General features: G+C 38.4%; 1 long non-coding RNA gene across 1 annotated transcript; it reads right to left on the bottom strand.

Moving 5' to 3' along the window:
- Nucleotides 1-2,043: 2,043 nt before the first annotated feature.
- LOC131519872 (uncharacterized) lies at nt 2,044-26,429 on the bottom strand. The gene is made up of 3 exons (XR_009265839.1): nt 21,589-26,429; nt 19,778-19,839; nt 2,044-2,668 (listed from the first exon to the last, which is right to left on the bottom strand). It is a non-coding gene; the product is annotated as an uncharacterized LOC131519872 (long non-coding RNA).
- Between the last annotated feature and the right edge of the window lie 35 nt (nt 26,430-26,464).

Raw genomic sequence — 26,464 nt, 5'->3', positions numbered from 1 at the left:
TGCGTTGAACACTAAGCCTGCTTGAGATTCTCTCTCTCCATTTGCCTCTCCTTACTCATGTTCTCTCTCTTAAAAAAAAAAAAAAAAAAAAAAGGTAAAAAAAACATTTTTGTAAATTTCAAATTAAAAAAAAAAAAGAATCCCTGAATCTGTCTAGGCAGTGAACTGAGAGTCATCTGGCTGAGACTGAGCAGAAAAGATATTGGGAAATTAGAATTGGGGTTGGGGGAGAAGTAATTTAAGACATTTGTATTATAATTTCTTTGGAGTTTTGAAGATCAAGTAAATTTTATTATGACTTTTTTTATTATTTAAAACTCACAAGAACAAAATCTGGTTTCAGATTTTAAATCCTGTGGACTTCAGCTAATTTGTAATAATTAAAAGAACTTGAGATTAAAGTTGAGACACACACGGAAGTAGAGAGAACAGTGTAACTCACCTGTGTATTTCTCAGATTAAACAATTATCAACATTTTCCCATATTTGTTTCAACTACTCTTGTTCTTCCTTCTTTTTTTGCTTTTTTGTTTTTGGTTGTTTTCTTTTTTGTTTTTGCTTTGTTTTGTTCTGGGGGGAATGGGGCTACAGCATTTTTGAGAAAATCCCTGGTATTGTTTTATTTAGAATCATAGGTACTTTCCATAAATTTCACTAAAAAATAGGGCTATTTTCTTATATAACCACAATTCTATTTTCTTTCGTAACAAAATTAATAATTTTTCAGTATCATCTAACATCTTGTTTGTAATAATATTTCTTCAAACATCTTAAAAATATCTTTTGCAGGGGCGCCTAGGTAGCTCAGTCAGTTAAGCGTCCAGCTTCAGCTCAGGTCATGATCTCACAGTTCGTGGATCTGAGCCTCGTGTCAGGCTCTGTGCTGACAGCTCAGAGCCTGGAGCCTGCTTGGGATTTTGTGTCTCCCTCTCTCTCTCTGTCCCTCCCCGCTTGTGCTCTGTCTCTGTCTCTCTCTCAAAAATAAATAAACATTAATATATATATATACAATATACATATATATAATATATATATATGTATATTGTATATATATATATTTGCAAATTCATTTGAAACAGGAACCACACAAGGACCACACATGGTATTTGAATTACATTTTTTAACATTTTTGACTGTTAATTTTTAACATTTTTGACTCTCCCTTTTATATTCATGTCATCGACTTGTGGCTGAAATAAGATGGTTCTTCTGTAGAATGTCTTCATTCCGGGTTTGTCTAATTGTTTCCTCTTTGTGCTATTTAACTGTTTCCCTTCCTCTCTCCTCCCACTAAACTAGAAATTAAACGTTAGAAACTTAGATTCAGGTTCAAGCTTTTTTGTGCGACTAGTTCACATGTTCTCTGTACTTCATAAAGTCTGGTTGTTTGGCTGTGTTGATTTTAAGACTAACAAGTGCATTCAAACAATGGCTATCTGATCCTTCTGTTATAATCATCAACTTTTCTCTTCAAGATTTTGACATCCGTTAATGGTTACTGTTTGAATCGATTACTGCTTTGAACGTCACAAAATGGTGCATTTATAATGCTACTGCCCTACCTATAGTTGCATTTGAAATTCTATAAAACCAACTTACTCTCATCAACTATGCCCCCTTAGTTAACTTGAAATAGTATACAAAACAAGACGAATAAATGTTTAGCTCTTTCTCTCTTTGATAACATTTATCCAAAATTTGAGAAAACAAATTTAAGGCACACATCCTTCACTCAGCAGTTATGCTTCTAGAAATGTTTCCTGTATATAAACTTAGACAAGTGTGGAAAGAAATATGTACAAAGATTTTTACGTAGGATTTTTTTGTAATATAAAAAATAAATTTATGAAAATAACCAACATATTTCTCAATAAGATATTGCCTAAATAAATTACAATATATTTGTACATAAGAATACGATGCAGCTATTAAAAAGTGTGCTTCTCTTAAGAAACTAAGAAAAGGAACTTCCTGAATTTAATTTACTATCTATTGCAAAGCCACAGCAGTCATCTGATTTCATAAAGGCACTTCACATAGACATCATCTACTATCCCATTTATTCTTTAAAATAGTATTAAAAGCCCTGGACAACATAAGAAAAAGAAATAAGAGGTGTAAGAATTGGAAAGGAAAAGACAAAATAACCAATATTGGTGCAGAGAATGAGGGAGTTCAGCAAGTTTCCTCAGTACAAGATCAACATGTAAAAATCAACAACCTCTAAAGCAGCAGCAACCAACTAGAAAATATGCCAGGAAATAGAATACCTTGAACAATAGCGATAAAACTACAAAATGTCTAGCAAATAATCTAACATATAATATTTAGAATTTCACGAAATACTGAGTAAAGGAAAGGGCTGTGAATGAAAAACAAGAAAACAAAGGTACTGGTAAATATCAGTGAAACCTGAAGTCAACATTTGGATGATGACATAGGTTTGGACTAGGCTCACCATACTGCTCACTGAAACTTCAGTTTCAGCCACAGATTCTAGCTGCTGCCCTATGTTCTGGAACAATGAATAGGGAAGGAGAATAAATTTCAGGTGACAAGGGCTCTTCATATATCTGCTCCCAGCTGGCTGAAGAAGGCTTTGTGTTCAAAATCTTGGCTCATCTCATGGAATGCCCATCTGCATTTCTGCCATGTGATGGATTTTGTGCTACAAGAGGCAAGTTTCACGAGTCATTAATTATACCAGATGGTGATGAAAGACTTAATAGACAACATAAATCTGCTGGAGAAACAAACATCAACAAATCACTTCAGGAAATAGCATCCATCCATATATTATTATGGACAACACTAGTTTTGCCACAGTGGGTATCAGGCATCGAAGTTGGCTGGATAGTCATAAATTAAGTTATCCAGAAATCCAGATAGGAAATTCTTATTTTTACAAAATATAAAATCTCAGAAGATCACTTCTAGCAGGAGAAACATATATATTATGCCTCGATATTCAAACAGAAATATAACTCAGTGTGATACAGTCATCGTGCAGCTTGCTTGAAACCCTGTGAAAACAGAAAATTGATTAGGAACATACTTGTTACAGGAGCAGGGACCTATTATCTGTGACAGGCTTGTTCTTTTGAATAGAAAATGGTGCTAATGTACAGTAATGAGGTCAAAGTTCTATGGCCAATCCCCTGTGGGACAATTTTTTCTTTTTTGTTTTCAGGTTACATTGTATAATTTGCCCTTAAATAGGACAGAAAGGGGGTGGAAGGAGTAGGAATGGATAAATCTATCTCTATTACTGAAAAGACACTCAAATGACTTATTCTGCAGGTGGCAGATCAGAACCATCTTTAAAATGGAAGACAGCTGGAGCTCTGTTGGTTAACGGTCTGACTTAGGCCCAGGTCATGATCTTAAGGTTTGTGGGTTCAAGCCCCACATTGGGCTCCATGCTGACAGCTCAGAGCCTGGAGCCTGCTTTGGATTCTGTGTCTCCCTCTCTTCCTGCCCCTTCCCCACTTGCGCTCTCAAACTCTCTCTGTCTCTCAAAAATAAATAAACGTTAAAAACTTATTTAAGATTAATTTTAAAAATAAATAAATAATAAAATAAAATGAAAGACAGACATTCATTATGAACACAAATGATACTTGTCACTCCTATCAGTGGTGGAAAATGTTAAATATTATTTCAAGCAATGTAACCTGTTGTTTTACACTTGATATGAGATATAGTACTTTAATACCATATGGGATCTAGTAACAACTCAATTCACACTATTTTCCACAGAAAATTATGTCTTCTTTTGAATTTTCCTAGTTCAGCATTAAACATTAAAAGAACTCACAATAGTAGCTCATGGAGAAGAAATATATTCTGATGATCTTGCTAGCTTTCCCTGGATATTACAAAACATCATACTGCTAGCTCTTTTCCATAACAGGCATTAGTACAATATTTTTAACACTTGACTTTCCCATTATGAGTAAAAGAAATAGCTATTAAAAACTTAATAATAGTAATGGTATACATACTATTACTATTAGTATATAAACACTAGTATATTAAAAGTAATAGTATTTATTATGTTTAGCAATGGTTCATTAATTAAGACAGCTTGAAAATCTTTGTCAGTTTGTCAGAATTGCCACTAATCAAATTTGTTATATGGATATGTTTAAATAAGAAAATTAACACTGAACCTTATAAAACTGAAACTTTGGTACTTGAATTTTAGTCATAAATTTTGAGAAAAATAAAGTTACTTTAGAAAAAAATGAATACTTTCTTTAGTCTAAACATCTAGCCCCTGGATATTTATTAGCTGTAGATATAGAAAATGAAGCATAAGACAGAAGAAAATAAGGAATTACTGCTAACTTCTGGGATAAGCAAGGAAGGTTCTTCCCAGGGGACTCTATGTATCAGGCAGGATAGGCTAATTGCTACAGAAACCCAAGATCTCAGTGGCTTCAGCCACTAAAGGTTGGTTTCCTGCCCAATTCTGCAGGGGCTCTGAATATCACTGCAAATTTTATTAGTCATGTCAAGACTCCCAACCATTCCTTACCAGAGCCATTCTCAGAGTTACACTTGCTGTGGGCAACCTTGAAAAATGAGATAATGTCTTCTCCATGACAAAGCACAGTCTTGCTTCTGCTTCCTAGCAACATGGTGAATTCCCCAAACTCAGTGTTCCTTTTCCGTAATGTAGCCCACCACATGTGAAGACATCTCTCACGTGTCCTGTGCTGCATGAACGGAACTTGGGAAGCAAGAATAGATACAAGCCAATATGAAAAACTGGCTACTAGTTTTGCAGGGAATAGAAAGTACTTTATCTCTGACTCAGAAGTTTTGGGTCTTCTGCCAGGATCCAAGGAACAGTAATAAGTTTACTTGCTATCTTGCAAGTAGAGTAAAATCCTAACACTTCACAATTCTTGACAGGTGGAGATTGGGGCTCTGTCTCATGCAGTCATTCAAGGGACCCAGGCATATTCCATCCAGTGGCTGTTCCAGCCAGAGTCCTTACCTAGATCTAGCTGACGTGTGAGGGAAAGACCAACATGGACTGCATAGGAAGTTTAGGGTACTGGCTTAAAAGTGGCCTATATAATTTCCATCCACATTCCATTGACTAAAACGCAGTCATATGACCTCACCTTACTACTGGGAAGGCTGAGATATAATTTAAATGTAATTTAACTGTGTGCCCATGAGTAAAAAAAGAAACAGGGCTTGGGAAGGATATAGTGATGTCTTTGCCACAGACCATAATGCTGGTGTGATAATGGAAAATATGAAATTATTTTCTCAATGGCAGCTAGTGCCTGCACAAAATAAAATTAACAAATACATCTAGAGTAATGTTTTGTTGTGGAGGAATCAGCATTTCTGCAATACCATGAGATGAGGGCAAGAGTAAGAAGGAAGGTGTAGCATTCTCTATTTTTCTAGAAAATAAAGGAGGCCTACTTATCTTGATCTGAGGCCCTTATCCTATAAAGACTTGAAGCAAAAATGGAATTAAACTTGCCAATTAAAGGTAACTTAGGCTCTCTTATTTTTTAAAAGCCTATTTTGGTTTACCTTCATTTATTTCAGGTAATTTCTCAGTCATTTATTGTCTCCCCTATCAGAGAGTATCTGAGTATAGAGGTGAAGAGAAAAGGATTCTCGGGTCTAGAGCTCTAGGCGAGGTCCAGCATTGTGCTCCTGGCCCTCCCTGAACTCTGTGAGGCCATTTCTCATCCTGCTTGGACACTGGGCATCTTCCTGGTATCAGCTGCTGAAACTCACAGAAGGGAACTTGTAGTCTTTTCTCTGTCCTGATCAGATCCTTGTGCTGGTCCCTCAGTGATTTGAACTTGGCCTTGGTAGAATAGAAGAGGAACTGACTCCCTCTACTCTGGTGAGAGCATCCCCTCAACCATTCCAATCTGTCACCTGGATGCACCTTGTTGGTTGTTCTTTTTCTTTGACGGGACCTGAAATCCCAGCCTGTGCCCAGGGAAATGAGGAGAAAGTCCACGTGCTCCCATTTACCTGAACCTTATCTGATTTTGTTTTAATGTTCCACCCTAGAACTTGACCTGGAATGGGGAAGAAGAAGTCACAGATCTGAACACGTCCCCTTCCTTCTTCCTTTCCACTTACTTCTTTTCCTGGAGATCTCTCATTCTTCCCCATGTCAACTGCAGTCTTCCCACATCACAGCTTGTATTCTCCCTCTTCCTGTGCTCCCTAGTACAATTTTAAGTTTAGACTTCAAGGAGTTTGGAAATAAAGGAATCCTCTTCTCTCTCAACAAATGTTTCCTCCCAAGAGCCTCCTTTTACAAGAGCTCTAAATGCATCCATGCAATAAATAGTGTGTTCTCTGAAGCCCTGAAACCCACTGGTTCACTAGGTGGAAAGTCCCAGAACATTATAATTTAGAGGAAAGGAAAATACATCACTTCACTGTTGCAAATGTGTATCTGATACATTCTCACTCTTTAAGGAAAACTGCTAAAAATATTGATAATGTTTCCTTCCCACACATACCTCCAGTATAACTTGTAATGAATATTACCTTGTGGTATTTGGGGATGTCATAGCTTTCCGTTCTAGGACAATGCTAATATCTTGGATGACTTTCAACTCCAATATTACACAATCAAGTTCCAGTAATTACTTCTCTGGTCCTTTTTCTCATATGAGTGTTGAGTAGTATCCATTGTCTTAGAGCCACACTGGGACCTTCAATGTGGTTATTTTATGTTTAAAAAAAAAAAGAAGAAAGCCTTTGTCTTATTAGAGTTTTAATTTGTTTGGGGCCCCTGGGTGGCTCAGTCAGTTGAGCATCTGACACTTTTTTCAACTCAGGTCATGGTCTCACAGTTAATGGGTTCAAGCCCCTTGTCAGGCTCTGTGCTGACAGCATGGAGCCTGCTTAATATTCTCTCTCCCTCTCTCTCTGTGCCTCCCCTGCTCTCTATCTCACTCTCTCTCAAAATAAATAAACAAAACTTAAAAAAATTAAATAAAAAAGAATTTTAAATTGTTTATGTCAGTATTACAATTAATAAAAGGGCAAGTTTTCTTGATTACCATTACAATTTTTCAATGAGATTTCTGAAACAAGCCTGTTCTTTGTGTTAAAAGTCTGTCTTTTAAGGTCAGAAAAACTAAGAACTGTCTTAAGTAGACAATTAGGAAATGTAATCATAGAGGTTTGCTATTCTAAACATTCTTCATGAAGAAATTGTTCTTTGTCAGAGTCGGCAGGGTGGTGACACTGGGTACATCACTGCATTAAAGTGTGTCCCTAGATTCAGGTCCCTGTCTTAGGGGCACATGGAATAGGGCACTGGCATTTGGGCAACCTTGGGTCCAAACCCAGGTGTGGAGAGAAAGAAAGAGATGAGGAGTCCTTTAAACTAGTAGTTATACTCAAGTCATGATCCTTGGGTCATGGGATCAAACCCTGTGTTGGGTTCTGAGCTGAGTGTGGAGCCTGCTTGGGATTCTCTCTCCCTTTTCCACTCTTTCTCACACTCTCCCTCTACGAAAAACAACAACAACAAACCACCACCACCACCAACACCACACACACACACAAACAGAAAAAAACACTAGTAGTTACAGATTCAAAAGCACATCCTGGCTACACCTCTGTCAGATGGACATTAGTTTAGCCACAAACTATGAGGAATATTTTGTACTTACATATCATGAAAACATTTTCTGACAATTACCTAATATCAATGTTCTGATACTTCAGTTTGTCTTTTTAAAAATAGAATAAGCTGGGGCGCCTGGGTGGCGCAGCCGGTTAAGCGTCCGACTTCAGCCAGGTCATGATCTCACGGTCCGTGAGTTCGAGCCCCGCGTCAGGCTCTGTGCTGATGCCTTGGAGCCTGGAGCCTGCTTCCGATTCTGTGTCTCCCTCTTTGCCCCTCCCCCGTTCATGCTCTGTCTCTCTCTGTCCCAAAAATAAATAAAAAACGTTGAAAAAAAAATAGAATAAGCTGCCTTGTGCGTAGTAAGTTTCTTTTCACAGGAACTATTCAAACACAGGCGGTTGAGGTTTATAATTGAAATATGAAAATAGATTCCTTGATAATTTACATTTGACAAGATCTGTGGTCCTGTGGAAACTCAGTCCAAAAGACCAAAGAGACAAAATCAGTCCTTTGAATTTGAGGATGAAAAATTATGTCATTCAAAAAAAAGCTTTGGTCTTAAGAATGGAAATATATTTGAGGGGAGGAGCCAAGATGGCGGAACAGCATGGAAGTTTTTTGTGTCTCTCACGTCCATGAAATACATCCAGATCAACACTAAACCATCCTGCACACCTAGAAAACTGACTAGAGGATTAACACAACAATCTGCACAACCTGAACCACAGATTTCAACAGGTACATGGCACAAAGAGGTAAACTTGGGGAGCAAGAAGCCACAGTGGGCAGGGAGGTGCTTTTGCAGGCAAAGAGAGGACAGAGACGGGGGGTGGGGGGGGGGAGAATACGGGAAAAGCACCCCTCCCCAAAAGCAGCTGGAGAGAAAGTGGAAAATTGGAAACAGCTGCAGGGGCTAAACTAAAAAGGGAGAAAGGAGAAAGGAGAAAGGAGAGGGTTTAAATTGCATTAAGACTGTAAACAAGGGGAGTGCAAAGTCTGCAACTCCACAGCTCGATACCTGGCAGTGCTCTGGTGGGACGGGTGAAGCCCCAGGAACAGAGTGGGGTCCAGGAGGTTCTCAGGTGACACTGGGAAAAGCGGTTCCACTGCTGGAAGGACATTTGGTAGAGACTGTTGAAGCCACCTGGTCCCAGCAGAACCCAGAAAATGGCCACATTCACTGGTGCTGGAACAAGGTCATTAAGGGTGAAGCCTGGTGCCAGATGTGTGTTGTGATTTTCTGTAATCCCTGAAATGCTGCTGCTACACTATCTCACGAACTTTTTCTGGGGCGGGCTGGCACCTGGCTGCAGTCTCGGGGCACTGGCAGCAGCAGGGTCCAGCAAGCATTCCTGGGTGCAGCCGACATTCAGCCATTGCTCATTTGGCCATTGTTCAGTAAGACCCTCCCACAGAGGGGAAGAACAGGTCAAAGCCGCAGCCCTTCAGAAGTAAGGGGATGGGGAAAACAGCCACATCTGAGACAAAACTTGGGAGAGAGCTACTGCCTGGGGCCTGGTCACGGAGAGTGAAAAAGTGGGGAGTGGACAAAAGCTGAACTCAGAGGACGGGTGCATGATTGCTGATCTGGGAGAACAGACTGGGTAGCTGGCTGGCGTCATTTTCACCGCTCCTGCACATGCGTGCACACACCTATGACCACGCAACACTCCACCCCAGTAGGCTAGCAGCTCCATCTAGTGGAGAATGGAGCCGCTACACTGAGCACCGCCCAATTGGGGCAACCTTGCTCTTCAAAAACACAAGTCTCACTGCCTGCTTAGTTTATGGACTAGAAAGCGCTTCATAGTCTGACTTCTAGGGGAAAACAAAGTAATTTCAGTCCTATTTCAATCTGTTAGCAGGTCCATCTATTCAATTTTCTTTCTTTTCTTTTTCTTTTTTTCACTTATTTTCTTTTCTTGAATACAGAAAGAGAATATTTCATTTTTATATTCAGTGTTTATTAAAAATATTTTCCTTTAATTTTTTACTATATTTTTTACTTTTGTGTAAATATTTTCAAAATCTACTTTACTTCCATCATTTTATTTTAGTCTACTTCAGTGTATTCACTTTTTCAAATTTTCAAACTATTTCCTTTTTTTCTTTTTTCTTTTTCATTTCTTTTCTTTGTCTTGAATGCAGAAAGAGAAAAACTTCATTTGTACTTTCAACTTCTACTAAAAATATTTCTCTTTAATTTTTTACTATATTCTTTACTTTTGTGTAAAAATTTCAAGTTCTATTTTACTCCCATCATCTCATTTTAGTCTACTTCAGTGTATTCATTTTTTCAAATTCTCAAATGACTTCCTTTCCTCTCCCCCCTGTTTTTCTCTAATCTCTCAAACCACTTTCAACACCCAGACCAAAACACACCTAGGATCTATCATCATTTATTCGATTTGTGTGTGTGTGTATGTGTTTAATTTTAAAATTTTAATATATTTTTAATTTTAATTTTTTTTAATTTTAATTTTTCTACCTTCATAATTCCTTTTCTCCCTTCAGAATGGCAAAACGTAGGAATTCACCCCAAAAGAAAGAGCAGGTAGAAACGACAGCCAGGGATGTAACCAACACAGGTACAAGCAAGATGTCTGAACCAGAATTTAGAATCACGATAATAAGAATACTAGCTGGAGTCAAAAATAGATTAGAATCCCTTTCTGCAGAGATAAAAGAAGTAAAAAATAGTCAGAATGACATAAAAAATGCTATAAATGAGCTGCAATCATGGACGGGTGCCACGGCGGCAAGGATGGATGAGGCAGAATAGAGAATCAGCGATATAGAGGACAGACTTATAGAGAATATGAAGCAGAAAAAAAGAGGGACATTAAGACAAAAGAGCACGATTTAAGAATTAAAGAAATCAGTGACTCATTAAAAAGGAACAACATCAGAATCATAGGGGTCCCAGAAGAGGAAGAGAGAGAAATAGGGGTAGAAGTGTTATGTGAGCCAATCATAGCGGAAAACTTTCCTAACCTGGGGAAAGACACAGACATCAAAATCTAGGAAGCACAGAGGACCCCCATTAGATTCAACAAAAACCGACCATCAACAAGGCATATCATAGTCAAACTCACAAAATACTCAGGCAAGGAGAGAATCATGAAAGCAGCAAGGGAAAAAAGTCCCTAACCTACAAGGGAAGACAGATCAGGTTTGCAGCAGACCTATCCACAGAAATGTGGCAGGCCAGAAAGGAGTGGCAGGATATATTCAACGTGCTGAATCAGAAAAATATGCAGCCGAGAATTCTTTATCCAGCAAGGCTGTCATTCAAAATAGAAGAAGAGATTAAAAATTTCCCAGACAAACAAAAATTAAAGGAGTTTGTGACCACTAAACCATCCCTGAAAAATTTTAAGGGGACTCTCTGAGGGGACAAAAGATGAAAAAAAAAAAAAAGACCAAAAGCAACAAAGACTGGAAAGGACCAGAGAACACCAGAAACTCTAACTCTACAAACAACATAATGGCAATAAATTCATATCTTTCAGTACTCACTCTAAACGTCAATGGACTCAATGCTCCAATCAAAAGACATAGGGTGACAGAATGGATAAGAAAACAAGATCCATCTAAATGCTGTTTACAAGAGACCCATTTTAGACCTAAAGACACCTCCAGATTGAAAATAAGGGGATGGATAACCATCTATCATACTAATGGTCAACAAAAGAAAGCCAGAGTAGCCATACTTATATCAGAAAATCTAGACTGTAAAATAAAGACTGTATCCAATGGAGTACTACGTGGCAATGAGAAAGAATGAAATATGGCCCTTTGTAGCAGCATGGATGGAACTGGAGAGTGTTACGCTAAGTGAAATAAGCCATGCAGAGAAAGACAGATACCATATGTTTTCACTCTTATGTGGATCCTGAGAAACTTAACAGAAACCCATGGGAGAGGGGAAGGAAAAAAAAAAAGAGGTTAGAGTGGAAGAGAGCCAAAGCATAAGAGACTCTTAAAAACTGAGAACAAACTGAGGGTTGATGGGGGGTGGGAGGGAGGGGAGGGTGGGTGATGGGTATTGAGGAGGGCACCTTTTGGGATGAGCACTGGGTGTTGTATGGAAACCAATTTGACAATAAACTTCATACATTGAAAAAAATAAATAAATAAACCAATAAATAAATAAATAAATAAATAAATAAAATAAAGACTGTATCAAGAGATGAAGAAGGACATTATGTCATAATCAAGGGGTCTATCCACCAAGAAGACTTAACAATTGTAAACATTTATGTGCCAAATGTGGTAACACCCAAATATATAAATCAATTAATCACAAACATAAAGAAACTCATTGATAGTAATACCATAGTAGTAGGAGACTTCAACACCTCACTCACAGCAATGGACAGATCATCTAATCAAAAAATCAACAAGGAAACAATGGCTTTGAATGACACACTGGACCAGATGGACTTAACATATATTCAGAACATTTCATCCTAAAGCAGCAGAATATACATTCTTCTCCAGTGCACATGGAACGTTCTCCAGAATAGACCATATACTAGGACACAAATCAGCCCTAAGTAAGTATAAAAAGATTGAGATCATACTGTGCATATTTTCAGACCCAACACTATGAAACTCGAAACCAACCACAAGAAAAAATTTGGAAAGGGAACAAATACTTGGAGACTGAAGAACATCCTACTAAAAATGAATGGGCTAACCAAGAAATTAAAGAGGAAATTAAAAAGTATATGGAAGCCATTGAAAATGATAACACCACAACCCAAAACCTCTGGGACGCAGCAAAGGCGATCATAAGAGGAAAGTATATAGCAATCCAGAACTTCCTAAAGAAGGAAGAAAGATCTGATACACAACCTAATCTTATGCCTCAAGGAGCTGGAAAAAGAACAGCAAATAACCCCAAACCAGCAGAAGATAGGAAATAATAAAGATTAAAGCAGAAATTAATGCTATCAAAACCAAAAAAACAGTAGAACAGATCAATGAAACCAGAAGTTCGTTCTTTGAAAGAATTAACAAAATTGATAAACCACTGGCCATTTTGATCAAAAAGAAAAAGGAAAGGACCCAAATAAATAAAATCAAGAATGAAAGAGAAGAGATCACAACCAACACAGCAGAAATAAAAACAATAATAAGAGAATATTATGAGCAATTATATGCCAATAAAATGGGAAATCTGAAAGAAATGGACAAATTCCCAGAAACATATACACTACCAAAACTGAAACAGGAAGAAATAGAAAATTTGAACAGACCTATAACCAGTAAGGAAATCAAATTAGTAATACAAAATCTGCCAAAAACCAAGAGTCCAGGGCCAGATGGCTTTCCAGGGGAATTCTACCAAACATTTAAGGAAGAGTTAACACCTATTCTCTTGAAGCTGTTCCAACAAATAGAAATGGAAGGAAAACTTCCAAACTCTCTCTATGAAGTCAGCATTACCTCAATTCCAAAACCAGACAGATACCCCACTAAAAAGGAGAACGATAGACTAATTTCCCTGATGAACATGGATGCAAAAATCCTCAACAAGATATTAGCCAACCAGCTCCAACAATACATTTAAAAAAATATTCACCACAACCAAGTGGGATTCATACCTGAGATGCAGGGCTGGTTCAATATCTGCAAAACAATCAATGTGATTCATCACATCAACAAAAGAAAGGACGAGAACCCTATGGTCCTCTCAATAGATGCAGAGAAAGCATTTGACAAAATACAGCATCCTTTCTTGACAAAAACCCTCAAGAAAGTAGGGATAGAAGGAGCATACCTCGAGATCATAAAAGCCATATATGAATGACCCAACGCTAATATCATCCTTAATGGGGAAAAACTGAGAGTTTTCCCCCTAAGGTCAGGAACAAGACAGGGATGTCCACTCTCACCACTGTTATTCAACATAGTACTAGAAGTCTTAGCTTCTGCAATCAGACAACACAAAGATATAAAAGGCATCAAAATCAGCCAGGAGGTAAAATTTTCACTCTTCACAGATGACATGATACTCTATATGGAAAACCCAAAAGATTCCACAAAAAAACTGCTGCTAGAACTGATTCATGAATTCAGCAAAGTTGCAGGATATAAAATCAATGCACAGAAATCGGTTGCATTCCTATACACCAACAATGAAGTGACAGAAAGAGAAATCAAGGAATCAATCCCATTTACAGTTGCACCAAAAACCGAATAAATCTAACCAAAGAGGTAAAAAATCTGTATACTGAAAACTATAGAAAGCTGATGAAAGCCCTTGAAGAAGACACAAAAAAATAGAAAAAGATTCTGTGCTCCTGGATACGAAGAACAAATATTGTTAAAATGTCAATACTATCCAAAGCAATCTACATATTCCATGCAATCCCTATCAAAAAACACCAGCATTCTTCACAGAGCTAGAACAAATAATCTTAAAATTTGTATGGAACCAGAAAAGACCCTGAATAGCCAAAGCAATCTTGAAAAAGAAAGCCAAAGCATGAGGCATTACAATCCCAGACTTCAAGCTATACTACAAAGCTGTAATCATCAAGACAGTATGGTACTGGCACAAGAACAGACACTCAGATCAATGGAACAGAATAGAGAACCCAGAAATGGACCCACAAACGTATGGGCAACTAATCTTTGACAAAGCAGTAAAGAATATCCAATGGAATAAAGACAGTCTCTTCAGCAAGTGGTGCTGGGAAAACTGGCAGCGACATGCCAAAAAATGAACCTGGACAACCATTCACAAAATAAAATGGTGAATGGACACCATTCACAAATACAAACTCAAAATGGGTGAAAGACCTAAATGTAACACAGGAAGCCATCAAAATCCTAGAGGAGGAAGCAGGCAAAAACCTCTTTGATCTTGGCCGCAGCAACTTCTTACTCAACACGTCTCCGGAGGCACGGAAACAAAAGCAAAAATGAACTACTGGGACCTCATCAAAATAAAAAGCTTCTTCACAGAGAAGGAAACAATCAGCAAAACTCAAAGGCAACTGACAGAATGGGAGAAAATATTTGCAAACGACATATCAGATAAAGGGTTAGTATCCAAAATCTATAAAGAACTTATCAAACCCAACACCCAAAAATCAAATAATCCAGTGAAGAAATGGGCAAAAGACATGAATAGACACTTCTCCAAAGAAGACATCCAGATGGCCAACCAACACATGAGATAATGCTCAACATCATCAGGGAAATACAAATCAAAATCACAATGAGATACCACCTGACACCTGTCAGAATGGCTAACATTAACAACTCCGGCAACAACAGATGTTGGCGAGGATGCAGAGAAAAAGGATCTCTTTTGCATTCTTTGTGGGAATGCAAGCTGGTGCAGCCACTCTGGAAAATGGCATGGAGGTTCCTCAAAAAACTAAAAATAGAACTACCCCACAACCCAGCAATTGTACTCCTAGGCATTTATCCAAGGGATACAGGTGTGCTGTTTCAAAGGGACACATGCACCCCCATGTTTATAGTAGCACTATCAACAATAGCCAAAGTATGGAAAGAACCCAAATGTCCATCGATGCATGAATGGATAAAGAAGAGGTGGTATATATATATGGATGTATATATGGACTAATGGAGTATTAGTTGGCAAACAAAAAGAATGAAATCTTGCCATTTGCAATTATGTGGATGGAATTGGAGGGTAACAAGCTAAGTGAAATTAGTCAGAGAAAGAAAAAAAATCATATGACTTCACCCATATGAAGACTTTAAGAGACAAAACAGATGAACTTAAGGGAGGGAAACAAAAATAACAAAAACAGGGAGGGGGACAAAACAGAAGAGACTCATAAATATGGAGAATAAACTGAGGGTTACTGGAGGGGTTGTGAGAGGAGGGATGGGCTAAATGGGTAAGGGGCACTAAGGAATCTACTTCTGAAATCATTGTTGCACTATATACTAACTAATTTGGATGTAAATTTAAAAAAATAGAAAATAAAATTTTTAAAAAATGGAAATATATTCAATAATTGGGAAGTACTTTTATTGATTCACTTACACATTTTTCTACTTTATTTCTATAACTTCCACAACACAATTATCAAACACCTTGGCTTTCACAAGGAGTATCAACAAGACGTTACTTTACATGTAGTCAGTAAAAGACCATCAGATTTTTTTCCACATCTGCTGAGCATTCACAGTAATTTCTATTTTAGCAGCTTCCAATGATCTAACATGGAATAGAAGTCACTGCACATTTTTCTTTTGAAAAAATTATAAATATCCAAAATGTTGCTGATTCAGGAGAACTGCAGATGCCCTCAAACCTTCCTACATTTTTGCATATCCCTCGCCCAGCTCCTAGTCCAGACACTGCCCCCCACCCCACTCACTACCTTGATGCCCTGCAGTGAGTAGCACCAGTCATTTCTTGTTCTTGTTGCCTTGTGGTCTATAGTAGGCACCCCAGGGGAGAAGCACTTATTTGTTCTATACTTGCCTTTTCTGTCCTTTTCTTGTGACAAAAGAGGAAGCAATATAAAAGAATATTAAAATAAAAAAATAGGGGTGCTTGGGTGGCTCAGTTGGTTAAGCATCTGACTTTGGCTCAGGTCATGATCTTGCAGTTCATGGGTTAGGTTCTAGCCCCACATCGGGTTCTGTGCTGACAGCCCAGAGTCTGGAGCCTGCTTTGGATTCTATGTCTCCCTTGCCCTCGGCCCCTACCCTTCTCATGCCTTGTCTCTGTCTCTCAAAAATAAATAAACATTAAAAAATATATTTAAAAAAACTTTTTAACGTTTATTCATTTCTTGAGAGACAGAGAGAGACAGCACGAGCAGGAGAGGGGCAGAGAGGGAGACACAGAATTGGAAGAAGGCTCCAGCCTCTGAGCTGTCAGCACAGAGCTCGATGCAGGGCTCAAACTCACAAACTGCAAGATCATGACCCAAGCCGAAGTCAGACGCTTAACAAACTGAGCCACCCAGGCACCCAACATTTAAAATTTTTTTCAAATAAAAAACAGGAGCAGCTGTGGTCATTCACGTTGGTAAAATGGAGCCATAGAGCTTTTTTGCAATGGCATTATTGCAATGAACTCAGAGAGTTTAAATTGAAATGATAGTTTTTCTAAAACTAGCTATGTGACTTTGGGGAAAATAATTCATTTTTCTGTGTTTCATGGAGAACATGACACAAAAATTGAGGAGAGTAAAATCCTTCCCTCACAGTATTGTTGTGAAAATTAAAAAGTTAACAGATGTAGGGGCGCCTGGGTGGTTCAGTTGGTTTAGTGACCAACTCTTGATCTTGGTTCAGGTCATGGTCTCATGGTTTGTGGGATCAAGCCCTGTGTCAGGCTCCACAATGAGCATAGAGCCTGCGTGAGATTCTCTCTCCATCTCTTTCTCCCCTCCCCTGCATCAAAGTAAATAAATAAAATTTATTTAAAAAGTTAATAGATACAAAGCATTCAGAGTAGTGTCTATATATAACAAGCATAATATAAATGTCAGCTATTTTTGCTGTGGTTTTTTCAGGTAGGAAAAAAAGGACAACCAGCATGAAACTGATGTCCTACCTTCTATTATGATTTCAGTGTATTTCTTGTGATTTGGTCTTCAGGAAAAATAGTGACTCACTCAATTCACCTCGAGGTACTCACGTTCCCTTTTCAATGATTGCATTTTCTTAGAGCTACCCATCAGCCAATTGAGGCAATTATTATATGACCCCTTAGCTTTCTTTACTCTACATTTACAGTTTGACATCCCTAAAACCTACCTCTTATATTTTCATAGTAAATGGAGGATTATAAAATTTATACCCTAAGGTTACAGCCCACAAATTTAACTCTAATAACACTGTATAAACCAGGAACTGTCCAAATTACAGTCAATAAATAATAACCAAGAATGTTAATGCTAATAGAATTAGTTTGACAACCCCAAGAAAATATTTAAAAAATATATTTTATATGTCTAAACTCCATGAAGAAATATTCTAAGAAATACTTAAATTTTCATACACTGGAAAGCTAATCCATGTGAAATACGATAATGTCCAATTAGGCAGGATTTTTTAAAACTGGCCATTTAAAGTTCCAAAATTCTTTTCTCTTTAGATAAACCCAGGTTTTAAATTTGGTCAGCATTTCCATTGTTCTAGGAAGAGACCTGAAGGCTCCATGTCTCCCAGGTTTTCCACAGGAATGCTAACTGGCAGTGACAAGTAATAGCAGCTGAAAAACAAGTCTCCCAATGGACTGTGAGAGTCTTCAGTTCCTTCTTCCCCTGGAACCTGCACAGAAGAATGGCCCCTTTGCACTAAGTGAGTCTCTAGGTTCTTACATATTTGACTGATGACCTGAGAACAATCCATGATGTCCTACCAATCTGAGCAAATGGGGTACTAAGCAATTACAATGAACATTGAAGGAGATAAATGTTATGGGAAAGCCATAGAAGCCAAGAGAAGACAGGGGTCTGAGCAAAGCAGAGTGGTAAACAGTGTCCAGAGCTGCTGAGACTAAACATTGCTCAAGATGCTTTTTAATCATCTCTTGGATCTATGGTTTAGGTCATCCACCTTGTAAGTACAGTTTCCGTGGAAAGGTAGAGGTGGAATCAGATTTCCATGGATGGAAGAATGAATAGCAAGTGAGGATGTAAAGAGAGCAAAATAGGGCACCTGGATGGCTCAGTCGGTTAAGCATCCAACTCTTGATTTCGGCTCTGGTCATGATCTCACAGTTTGTGAGATCGATCCTGCATCGGGCTGTGTGTTGAAAGTGTGGAGCCTGTTTGGAATTCTCTCTCCCTCTCTCTCTGCCTCTCTCCCACTCACGTTCTCTGTCTCTCTCTCAAAATAAATATTTTTTAAAATAAAATTAAAATTAAAAATTTTTAAAAAGAGAGCAAAGTATACTACTTTCTCAAGAATTTTGTTTGACGAAGGGAGGCCCAGTAGCTAAAGACCGACCTAGGGAAGAGGGGGAACAAGTTTATATGTTAAGAAGAAAAACAAATAGAGAGAAAGCTTGAAAATAAAAGGGATGGGCTAGAATTAGGGAGAGTTTTAGGAAGAAACTAATGGATGAGATTTACAATTCAGCAAAGGGACTGGCCAGAGAAAGAGGAGGGCTCCCCCCATCCTCTGGCAGAGTGGGGAGCAGTAGATAAAGTTTGAAAAAGCTATTGAGAGGAAGGGGAAATGGAGCCGGTCAGAGACAGGATGAGGTCTACTATGTAATGCTCGTTGTCCAGCTCACATTGTTCCAACACCAGTTTGCAAGAAAATGGGAGACAGCTAGCCTGGTCCAGAGTTGGGATCTTGTCAGGTGGCGTGGCAAGAAAACAGATTTCAAATTTTCCTAGCCAGTCACACAATTGTGTAATTCCTAGAAATCAATGTCTTTTCTGTCTGTGTGTGTATGTATACATAGTTAGGAATAGATCTCCTAGTAGTTCTCTTTCTCTGGTAGGTCCCTGACTGATACAGACATTGTAGCTTGTCCAAGGGCACACTGCTGGTAGGTGCTAGAGCCACTCTCCTGACGTGGGCAGTCTGGGCCTTGAACCAATGTTCTTACCCACCTCCCCACTCTGCCTCTCCTGTAATTTCCAGTCATTAGTGGTCTAATTAAATATTCAGGACTTGGCCCTGAGGGAAAAAAACAAAGAGAAAGAAAGACAAATCACACCTGAATGAAGAGGAACACAGTATAAATGAGTTCATTGAGTGTAGGGATATGCAGAATAGGAAGAATAGCATTAGACCCTAGAGGAGAGATTTTGGGTTATGCCAGGAAATGAAGATGAAGAATGTGTATTTGCTTAGAAGAGGAGAAGAGCATTCCGCGTGGAGTGTGTGACACATGCAGAAACCCAAAGCAAGTCACGTAGAACATGGCTATGGCAAGCCTCCAAAATGAAAGTTAATAAGCAAAGAACATGAAATCTGTATTACATATCAATTGCTGCATAACAAAGTGAGAGCTGGAATCAAGTGAAAACTCAGTCTCACACATGCCTGGCAATTATGCGGTGTCTTCACATTAGCTTTTTGAGCTTCTCCAAAACATGGTGGCCAGATCCCAAGGCCGAGTATTGAGAGGGAGAAAGAGAGACAGTCAGACAGACAGACAGAACTGACCTTCTTATGATGAAGCCTCAGAAGTCGGGTAATATCTCCTGTACTTCTTTACTCCTTTAATTCTATTTCCAATTTCAAGTGGAAAGCAACGTGGAAAGGCGAGGTGTGGAGAGCATGTGGAACATGAAATATTGCAATGTTAATTTTGGAAAATACAATATCCCACACAATAACTCATGGCAGATTAGTCCCAGTGTGAGCTGATCCATTATCTCTTTTAAATGCTTCCTGATAAAAATTTGGTGGGGGAGGGGGAAGGCTGTATCACTCTCCTGGTTGTTTACAGAACCTTCATTCAACATTTTTCAAAAAGCAGCCTAGCTTTTTTTTTAATGCTTTTATTTATTTTTGAGACAGAGAGAGGCAGAGCATGAGCAGGGGAGGGGCAGAGAGAGGGGGAGACACAGAATCCGAAGCAGGGTCCAGGCTCTGAACTGGCAGCACAGAGCCCGACGTGGGGCCCGAACTCATGGAACGCGAGATCATGACGTGAGTCTGACGCTTAACTGACTGAGCCACCCAGGTGCCCCATCATCCTAGCTATTAAATCAAACCATTTAACTTCACACCTTGACCTCAGAGACCTGTAACAAATAAGCACTTTCTGTTGATGTTCTGTGATATCACTAGTGAAGGGGAGAAAGCTCCGAGCTGAGCAAGTGAGCACAGCAGTGTGGCCAACACCCAGCTCCTCTGTAGACAGGACTTGGAGCCAGGAGGAAGCAGGTAAGGTAGTTCCCATTTGACCTAGAAAATGACTTCCATTTATTGAAGAAGCATAAACAGAATCTGAACACATATGTTAATTATTTTTCCTATGGAGGGCACATGAGCCTGGGTTTTCCACTCTCATCACCTGGTACCATGATGGCATCATCACCTTCATACAAATGAGGCTTAAAGACACAACAGGCTTTTCAATCCAAGGATGCATGACTGTTTGCTCTGGTCTGAGGCTGTTGTCTTATGATTCACAAGGTTTCCTTAAATGCAGTTTCTTCACCTTACATGAATTGAATCCTGGCTAGCTGTGTCCCTCCATCCTGCATCTGTGTACTTGGTCTTAACCTTGTTTCCAGGACTTTCTGCCTGACTCTCCTAACTGAAGTCACTGACTTTTTCATGTATTTCCTGACAGCAATAAATGAACTTTTCCCATCGATTTTTGGATTAAATTATTTTTTCAATACCCCCAACAAGCTGCATTGATTGAGTCAGGTTTTTTTTTTTTATTAATTATTTCTACCAACTGCTTATGTCCTAATAATCTAATATCGAGAATATGTGAGTTTTTAGAGAATTGACAGAAAGAAACTGTTAGGAAGTTTCTGGAAACAAGATAGAAATCAAAGGAAATAAGTAAACGTACTTTGAAAACTATAAAACACCACTATTCAAATAATCACATACATATGTGCATGCAAACATATAGATATAGATATAGATATAGATATAGATATAGATATAGATATAGATATAGATATATACACACACACACACACACAAATGTATATATGAAACTTTTCTGTTTTTTGCAAACTTGTAAAAACATTTATTAAATACAATAAAACCTTGGATTGTGAGTAACTTGTTCTGCGAGTGTTCTGCAAGACGAGCAAACATTTCTAATAAATTTTAACTTGATAAATGAGCGATGTCTTAACAACACGAGTAGTAAGTGATGCCGAATGTCACATGATCACCACTGAACCAAAGGTTCTTGAAATTTGCTTTTGATATACAAGTGCTTTGGATTACAAGCATGTTTCTGGAACAATTATGCCCATAAACCAAGGTTTTATTGTACTTACTATGTAAGGGATGCAGTGATTGCAGGCACCTTCTGATAGTTGAAGTAGAGGAAGCCAGGAACACTAGGAGAGAGTAGTAGGAGCTAATTAGATAGGGTGGCAGGGGACAATTCATATAGAATTTTGCAGGATTTTAACTGCATTCTAAATTTAATGAGATGTCAGTGCAGGGTGGTAGAACAAATGGAGAGAGCTTGACTGGAGGAGATCTGTATTCTAGATATTTCTAATACAATTGTACCTGATTTGTTATTATTTAAGTTTTCTCTGTATTTGTTCAGGACTCCCCAGGGTTTTTGAACACTTGTACTTGAGACTAGTTTTGAATATCTTTCCCTAAAAACTACACCAAAGGATGAACTTACTGACAGAAGACTGGTCTGGGGTGACCTGAAAACCCCATCCAGGCATATAATTGGATATATTATGCTTTGGGAAACTTTCATATGTGGGGAGCAGGGCATGTAGCAAAAGTTCCCATCTAATCCCCTCGTAGGTATTGCCCACAACTGGTGAGTGGTGTCTTTCATGTCCTCAACTGGGAAACACATCTCTTACCACCTCCATTTCAGGGCTGGCGTCTGTACAGAATCAAAAGCAAGAAAGACTTACATTTTAACAGTTGATTCAGCATGTAGATCTCTTACTCATCCTCCATTTTACTTACTTATCATTCTCTAATAATGAATTGTGTCAAATTCTTTGTTAGTCAAATTTTCCTAATTTGTTATTTTTCTATTTTTTAAACTTTGGCTTCATGGTTAAACACACACACACACACACACACACACACACACACCAAAAAACAGTTGACTAGGAATGAAAGATTGTTCAAAATGCTCATAATATGTATTAGTATACATGTGTTTAAAAATGTGACAGGTAATTAGTTTTCCATAATGTAGGATTCTGGAAAGCTAGTTTACAATGAATAATGTATCTGGAAGAGTACAGCCATTAGTCTGAACCTCTAGGGCTTTTCAGTTTCCAAAGAGAAAATATATTCTGTATATAATTGCATGGCATTTTCAGTGGCTGCAGAAATACCAGTAACTAAGTACCTTTGATTATAATATTAACAAAAATTTGGTAAGATACTTAGCAATTTTTAGTAAATGCAATACATTCATAACTAGCAGGATATTATAAGTATTCCTAAAGTGGTCTTTAAATATTAAAATGAACATCTTTCTAATCCTTCTTTGACTCTAATCTAGAAGTAGAAATTCAAATTTTGCTGAGAAGAGAAGATTCCCACACCAGCCTGAAGGATTAACATCATGCCAAATATACGAAGGAGTCTGTAGGGGAAGTTTAAGAGAGCTTCTCTCTGTGTCATATAACCAAAATGGAATGTTTCCTGAGGCATCAAACTGTGATAAATTATCTGTTCCAGAATGCTTTAAAAAAATAAAATTATGCACTGATTTTAGTTAATAATGTACTCCATTGTTCTTCCTCAGTTCTCTGGGGCGTATCTCATAACCTAGGGAAAGAGACAGGCAGGAAGCAATTAATTACAATAGAGTCAGATACTTTCAGTAGAAGAAACAAAGTAGAAACCAATCCTGATTTTCCTTATTCTAGTTTCAGTCCTTTGACTGATGTGCAGGAGGTCACTGTATCCAAGATAGGGCTTCCTGAAACATAGTGAGATGTATAGTATGTGTAAGGTCATAGAGATGAATTGGTGTAAGTAGCCATGCTGGGTAGAGCCTATAGATATTTTTAGCTGGGTGGTATGCATACATACAGGTTATCTGGGGTTCATGAAGTTACCTCCCCAGTTTGTAGGCATTGGCTTCTGGTTTATAAAAGAGCAATTCTGTATTTACAAAGTGGCAATTCAGTCACATCTGGAGTTAGGATTCTGAGGACTATGTACAGACAGATCTTATTTAACAACCAAGATTTTTTAACTTCTGCCCATTGGATCATCTGCAGCTAGGCCAGGTACCCCCATGTTGGATAGAGAGTTTCCCATGGCTGCAACAAGAGGCCTGGTCACTGGCCCCTCCAAGTACTTTCTAACCTTGGCAATGAGTTCAGAGGCCATCCCTTCTCTACATCCTAGGAATTGAGCTATATAGAGGTTAGGCATACATTTCTTCCTGTGTGTAAATCCTCTCACTGATTAGCTCCTTTCTCTCTGATGACGGTGCTCTGTGTACTATATACTAACCACCTACAACCAGGGAGAGAGAAAGGGGCCAGCCTAACGTGGCAAAAATCCTCAGGCTTCACATAACACATCTTCTGATCTGTGGTCTGGCACCTCTTATTAATTATCTGAAAGAACAGCTGAGTGGAGGGAGTCTTACTGTTTGCCCTAGAAACTTGAACCCTTGAAGAGTAGGTTGATCAGAGTTTTGGTTTTTGTTTATTTTTTAAATTGTTCAAAATAAGGCTCAAGGAAAAACTGGCTTGCTCAAGAACACGGAGAGTTGACAACAGTCATTTATTCAAGTATTCAAAAATTATTTATTGAGGGGCGCCTGGGTGGCTCAGTTGGTTAAGCGTCCAACTTTGGCTCAGGTCATGATCTGGTGGTTCGTGAGTTCAAGCCCCGCGTTGGGTTCTGGGCTGACAGCTCAGAGCCTGGAGCCTGCTTCAGATTCTGTGTCTCCCTTTCATTCTTCCCCTCTCCAGCTTGTGCTCTGTATCTCTCTCTCTCAAAAATAAATAAACATTAAAGAAAAAGAAATATTCAAAAACTATTCATTGAGTACCCACAACCCTATTTTTGAAACTTTAAGATGTATCTTTTTTTCACATTTTGAAATTTCTGAAATCAGGGTCGGTCTTAGAGTTGCTGTCTACTAGGCCTTGACTGCCATAAGCACCAAAACTTGCACACTGAATGTCACCTTCTGGGAAGAAAATCTCAAAGACAATAATGAAGCGATCTTTCAAGAAATACTGCTTCACTGACACTCTTGATGGCACAGACAATGGTAAGGTGTGGGAAATACTGTATACTGGCAACGTGTCATTGAATATTAATACTGAAAACTTGCACTTCAAGTTGTTTCATGAATAGCTTAACCAGGGCGCCTGGGTGGCTCAGTTGGTTGAGTGACCAACTTCAGCTCAGGTCATGATCTCACAGTTTGTGGGTTCGAGCCCCACGTCGGGCTCTGTGCTGACAGCTCAGAGCCTGGAGCCTGCTTCGGATTCTGTGTCTCCCTCTCTCTCTGCCCCTCCCCACTCATGCTCTGTCTCTCTCTGTCTCAGAAATAAACATTAAAAAAAAAAAGAATAGCTTAACCGATTTATTTTGCTTATATTCTCATTTTTAGAGTGTGTAAGCTAATATATATGATAAATCTATGGTCTTTCTAAGTAAATCTAAAAGAGCTTCTCAGTAAATTAAAACAAAAAGTCTAACGTGACCAGACAGCATGTCCCGTAGTTTAAATGGCAGCATTTTTAAATTCTGACATACAGGAAGTGATGGTGTATCTTACAATTGATGTCATCTTAGATTCAATGACATATGGTATATTCCTGACTCTCTTCTAGATGCTGACTGTTCAGCCATAAAGAAAGGCAGATAACACCTCCGAAGCTTAAATTCTAAGAGGATAATCAAAAGAAACAAGGAAAATCTCTAGTGAGTGGTAAGTGCTAGGTAGAAAATTAGGATTAGGTGATGTAAAAAAGAGGGCCTAGGTGGCTTCTTTAGATGACCGAGTTTCTCACCTTGTGGTGGTGACTTTAGGCTAAAGAAGTAATAATACTAGATGGGCAGAAGAGTCAGGACTAGAAGAGTTTCCTAAATACCAGCATTCTTGCCAACATACCTGGGCTGGATGATGGCTTAATGATTGTGCCAAAGCCTATTTTAAAATTTCACTCTGGTGGCATTATTCTTATTTCAAAGTAAATGTGGACTTTAGAGCAAACCACTGCATCTGGTCATTTTAAATGGAAATATAATTATCTTAGATAGGTGGTATTTTAATGCAATTAAACACATCCAAGTTTTAATGCAATAAGTGATATTGGGAGAATGAACCTTGAACATCTTTGTGAAATGCAGAGAAAGGAAGGAAGGATGGAGGGGAGCGAAGAAGGGAGGAAGAGAGGAAGAGAGGAAAGGAGGAAAGGAAGGGAAGAAAGGGAAAGATGGAAAGGAAAGGAAAGGAAAGGAAAGGAAAGGAAAGGAAAGGAAAGGAAAGGAAAGGAAAGGAAAGGAAAGGAAAGGAATGGAATGGAAGGGGGAAAGGGAAAGAAAAAAGAAAGAAAGAAAAAAAAGATGAAAGAAAGAGAGGCAGGCAGGCTTCATGTCAACTTTCTTACCCAACAATACTTTTGCCAAAGCTTTAAATAATTAGAGAAAACTAATATCATAATTGAAGATTACCAGTTTGGAGTCTGGGCAAAGGGATGATTGACTCCATTGGCTTTTTATTCTTTCCAAAATTGATTGTTGTTTAGATAGCAGATATTTAAAACCAGGATGTTTATAAAAGACTCAAATAAAACGTTCTTGGTCAGAGATCTTTTTAAAATATCACACTGAGATTCCAAAAACAAGCCTACAAAAGAAGTGATAAAATTTTCAGACTTTGAAACATTGAGATCAAAGAATAAAATGTTAATAAAAAAGACACACGAGGTAATTCCTAGATAGATTAAAACTCAGATAGCATGACACTAACATGGTAACAAGGTAGTAAAGATACATAAGCACTACAAGAATTAATTGATTTTTTAGCTTAAACATCCTTTTGAGAGAGAGAGAGAGAGAGAGAGAGAGAGAGAATGCACATTCATGCAAGCAGGGGAGAGGAACACAGGGGGGAGAGAGAGAGAGAGAGAGAGAGACATAGAGAAAATCCCAAACAGGCTCCATGCTCAGTGCGGAGTCCCA

The sequence above is a fragment of the Neofelis nebulosa genome, chromosome 8 (genome assembly GCF_028018385.1).
Source record: "Neofelis nebulosa isolate mNeoNeb1 chromosome 8, mNeoNeb1.pri, whole genome shotgun sequence".
Classification (NCBI taxonomy): Eukaryota; Metazoa; Chordata; class Mammalia; order Carnivora; family Felidae; genus Neofelis; species Neofelis nebulosa.
This window is presented reverse-complemented; position numbering and strand designations above follow the sequence as displayed.